The sequence below is a fragment of the Desmodus rotundus genome, chromosome 5, assembly GCF_022682495.2.
Source record: "Desmodus rotundus isolate HL8 chromosome 5, HLdesRot8A.1, whole genome shotgun sequence".
Taxonomy (NCBI): domain Eukaryota; kingdom Metazoa; phylum Chordata; class Mammalia; order Chiroptera; family Phyllostomidae; genus Desmodus; species Desmodus rotundus.
In genome coordinates, this window is record NC_071391.1 from 87,351,018 (window position 1) to 87,356,069 (window position 5,052).

The following is a 5,052-nucleotide window of genomic DNA, read 5'->3' on the forward strand; positions in this document are numbered from 1 at the left end:
GTAGCTGACCACCCAGCCCAAGGCAGAAGTAAACAAAAAATTACTAAGGAGACAAAGGAGCAAATAATCAAATTAATAGTTATTCTAACTGATGCTCTGAAAATAATACCTTCAATACCCTAAAAACAAGATTAAAAAAACTGAAAATATTAGGCTACAAAGACAACCTCAATATACTCCCCAAAACAGAAACCATACAAATAATATTCTGGGATTATAATATAATAAAATTAAATTTTTGAAATAAAATTCTCATCACTCAGAAATTTTAATCCTTTCTCTTAAACAGCACTTGGGACAAAGAGGAAATCAAAACTGAAATTGGAAATTGACTTTAAATAATCCTAATGAAAATAACATGTCAGAATCTATGCTAAAAGTATGTATGTTCATCAGTAAAAATAAAAATAAATTAATTAAGTATGCAACTCAAGAAGTTAGAAAAAAAGACAACAAACTCAAGCTAAGGAAAGCAGAAAGAAGATATTAGTTGTATGAAGCAGAATACAATGAATTTAATTAAAACTGTAGAATATATATATGTATATCCAAGATATTGATTCTATTTAAAAAAATAATTATAAAGGTAATAAGAGAGAAAAACCATTAGCTAACATTATTAAACCAAAGGGAAGAAACAGAAATATCCAAAGTAATTGTAATGGGAAAATAACCATAGAAACTGATAAAGTTTAACACATAGTATGATATTATCTTGCTTATCATTATGTCAAATAATTTGAGAATGTAGATGAAAGAATAAATTTAAGAAAAATATATATTGCCAAAAGTAACAATAGTAAAGTTAGACAATCTAATGGTTCCTTGCTACAGAAAAATAAAGACAATTGTCAAAGAGCTACCCTCCACCAAACGCACCAAGCCCAGACAGTGTCCCAGAAAAATTCTAACACACCTTTAAGAAATGGGTAGTTCTGATGCTTTGTAAACTTTGTGAAAACATACAAAAAAAAAACAACCTTACAATGATTTTTTTGGAAAATAGTATAACAGTAACCACAGTGAAATATCACCTCATTCCTGTCAGTATGCCATCATAAATAAATCAACAAACAAGTGGTGACGAAGATGTGGAGAAAAGGGAACCCTAGTACACTGTTGGTAGGAATGCAGACTGGTGCAGCCACTGTGGAAAACAGCATGGAATTACCACAAGAAAATTAAAAATGGAACTGCCATTGATTCCACTTCTGAGTATTTCTCCAAAGAAACCCAAAATACTAATTTGAAAGAATATATGCACCTCTGTGTTCCATGCAGCATTATTTACAATAGCCAAAATACAGAAGCATCCCAAGAAAGGATAAATAATTATAGTATATTTACACAATGAAATATTACTCAGCCATAAAAAGACTACCATTTTTAACAGCATGGGTGGTCCTGGAGAGTATTATGCTAAGTGAAAGAAGTTAGATATAGACAAGTCCCATATGACTTCACTTACATGTGGAATCTAAAGAACAGAATAAACAAACAAGCAAAACTGAAACAAACTCATAGATACAGAGAACTGACTGGTGGTAACCAGAGGCGAGGGGTTTGGGGTGCACTGAGTAAAAAAAGTAAAAGGATAAAGAAGTACAAATGGCCTGGCTGGTGTGTCTCAGTGGACTGAGCGCCGGACTGCAAAGCAAAGGGTCACTGGTTCGATTCCCAGTCAAGGCACATGCCTGAGTTGTAGGTTCTATCCCCCTGGGCGTGTATGAAAGGCAACCAATAAATGTTTCTCTCTCACATTGATGTTTTTCTCCCTCTTTCTCCTTCCCTATCCATCTTTCTAAAATCAAAAATAAAATAAAATATTTTTTAAAAATTATCATCATTTGTAGTTAATGTAATTGTTACTTGAAAAACTCAAGATAATCAACTAAAAACATTACAAACAAGAAAGTTTATTAAATTGGCTGGATATAAAATTAACATATGAAAATATGTTATGCTATAAACAATAGCCATTTAGAAGATATAGTGGAAGAAAGAATACATTTAAAATGGCAACACAAGAAGATCAGGTACATAGAATTAAAATAAGAAACATAGACGATCTAGGATGATTTTTAAAAAACCCTGAAAATACTATGAGACACCAATAGAATATTTGGATATGATGATTCAACATCAAAAATAAAAAAACTTCCCTTATGTTAAAGATTCAATGTAATCTTGTCCCCCAAATGCCAACAGAGTTGAGATTTGTTTTTTAACTTTGTTTAATTTTAATTGTTTTAATGCTGTTTTTTAATTAATTTTTTTATTTAGTTTTTATTTCATAATCATAATCTTAACTCTGCAAACCCACTAGACTTGGAAGGGGTAAAGAAAACATGGAACCCAATGAACTGTGGCAAGAGCATGAAGATTATACAACATTCCAAGCAGATGGGGGTGAAGGGGTGCTCTTTGAGCTACAGAAGGAATGGTCTGGTGGTTAAGATAAAACACAAGTAAAATTTATTAAAGTTGTCCACAGTCAGCAGTGGTGATCTTCTTGCCATTCCTGGACCCGCAGCACTCCATCCATGGCTGTCACAACATCCATGTGTCTTTCACCTGGCCGAAGACCACATGCTTGCCATCCAGCCACTCGGTCTTGGCAGTGCAGATGAAAAACTGGGAACCGTTTGTGTTGGGTCCAGCATTTGCCATGGACAGGATGCCAGGGCCTGTGTGCTTCAGGACGAAATTCTCATCATCAAATTTCTCCCGGTAGATGGACTTGCTGTCTGTACCACTGTGTCATGTGAAGACACCACCGGGGCACATAAATCCCGGAATAATTCTGTGAAAGCAAGAGGCTTAGGCTTTATAACCAAATCCTTTCTCCCCAGTGCTCAGAGCACGAAAGTTTTCTGCTGTCTTTGGAACTCTGTCTGCAAATAGCTGGAAGGAGACGCAGCCCAAGGGCTTGCCATCAGCAGCAATGTCAAAGAACTCGGTGGGGTTGACCATGGCTGGGTGTGGGAAAGTCCCAGGCAGCAGTGGCATCTGCAAGGAAGGCATAAATTGTTTTTTATTGTTGTTCAAGTACAGTTGTCTGCCTTTCCCCCCCTTCTCTTCCCCCTACCCCAGCCTTCCCCACCTCCCCACCGATGCCAGCCCTTCCTCGGTTTTGTCCATGTGTCCTTTATACTTGTTCCTGAAAACCCTTCCACCCTTTCCCCCCATTATCCCCTCCCACCTCCCCTCTGATTACTGTCACTTTGTTCTTAATTTCAATGTCTTTAGTTATATTTTGTTTGCTTTTTTCTTTTGTTGATTAGTTTCCACTTAAAGGAGAGATCATATGGTATTTGTCTTTCACCACATGGCTTACTTCACTTAGCATAATGGTCTCCAGTTCCATCCATGCTGTCTGTCTCAAAGGGTAGAAGTTCCTTTCTTTCTGCTGCATTGTATTGCATCACGTAAACATACCATAGTTTTTTGATCCGTTCATTTACTGATGGGCACTTAGGTTGCTTCCAGACTTGGCTATTGTAAATTGCACTGCTATGAACATTGGGGTGCATGGATTCTTTTGGACTGGTGTTTCACCGTTCTTAGGATATAATCCCAGGAGTAGAATTGCTGGGTCAAAAGGCAGTTCCAGCTTTAGTTTTCTGAGGAAATTCCATACTATTTTCCACAGTAGCTACACTAGTCTGCATTCCCACCAACAGTGCACTAGGGTTCCCTTTTCTCCACATCCCCTGAAACACTTGGTGTGTGTTGATTTGTTTATGATGGCCATTCTCACCAGTGTGAAGTGGTATCTCATTGTGGGTTTTGTGGGGTTTTTTAAAGATTTTTATTTATTTATTTGTAGAGAGAGGGGAAGGGAAGGAGAAAGAGAGGGAGAGAAACATCAATGTGTAGTTGCCTCTCTCATGCCCCCCTATACTGGGGACCTGGCCTGCAAACCAGGCCTGTGCCCTAGACTGGGAATCAAACCGGAGACCTTCTGATTTGCCAGCCCATGCTCAATTCACTGAGCTATGCCAGCCAGGGTTCATTGTGGTTTTAATTTGCATCTCTCTGATGGCTAGTGATGCTGAGCATCTTTTCATATGTCTCTGGGCCCTCGGTACGTCCTCCTTGGAGAATTGTCTGTTCAGGTCTTTTGCCCATTTTTTAATTGGGTTGTTTGTCATCCTGGAGTGGACTCGAGTGAGTTCTTTTTATATTTTGGAGATCAAACCCTTCTTAATTGTTTTAATGTTTTTAACTAAAAAGATGATTCTGAAATAAATAATAACCTCTAGAAATAAATAAGCAAGAATTACTACAAAAAAAATTGAAGAAGAAGAGTAATGGGTGGTAGAAGCAGGACTAGCCTCACCAGACACTAAAACACATTATAAAGTGACAAAGTGGTGATAATTAAAACACTACTGAACATGCCATGTACAGATGGACAAATCAATGGACCAGAAGAGACTCAAAGACACCCTTTCAAAAGGGCAGAAGATGGAATTTTTAAATAAATGCATTTAGCCAACTAGGTAACTATTTGGGAAAAAAATAAAGTTGAATTTCTATCTCACAACTTATACCAAAATCGACTCAAGAAGAATCAAATATTTACATTTGTACAAAATGAAACCATAAAATTCTAGAAAATAATGGAAGAATTTTACAGATATAGTCTTCGAGTAGGGCAGACCTTTTTAAATATGACCCAAAACTCAGAGCCCTTTGCCAAAAGTTGATTAATTGACCACTTAAAAATCAAATCACCTACTTTGTGGCTGGTGGGGTAAAAACAGCATAAATAAAACCACAAAACAAATGATAAACTAGAAAAAATGAAAACTATATCATAAACAGTTAACTTCCTGAAAAGGAATAAGAACATCATTAAATAAGTGAGAAATTGGGCAAAGGATATAAACATACATTAATCTAAAAGGATTTGGATCACAGGAAAAGGTAGTTGCCTTCACCTGTCATAAGAGAAAATGATAACACTTAGACACCATTTTTAGCCCCAGCTGGTGTGGCTCAGTGGATTGAGTGCTGGCCTACAAACCAGATTGCAGGTTGGATTGC

General features: G+C 36.8%; 1 pseudogene; it reads right to left on the reverse strand.

The window, feature by feature from the left end:
* Positions 1-2,428: 2,428 nt before the first annotated feature.
* LOC123480802 (peptidyl-prolyl cis-trans isomerase A pseudogene) lies at positions 2,429-2,973 on the reverse strand (annotated as a pseudogene).
* Between the last annotated feature and the right edge of the window lie 2,079 nt (positions 2,974-5,052).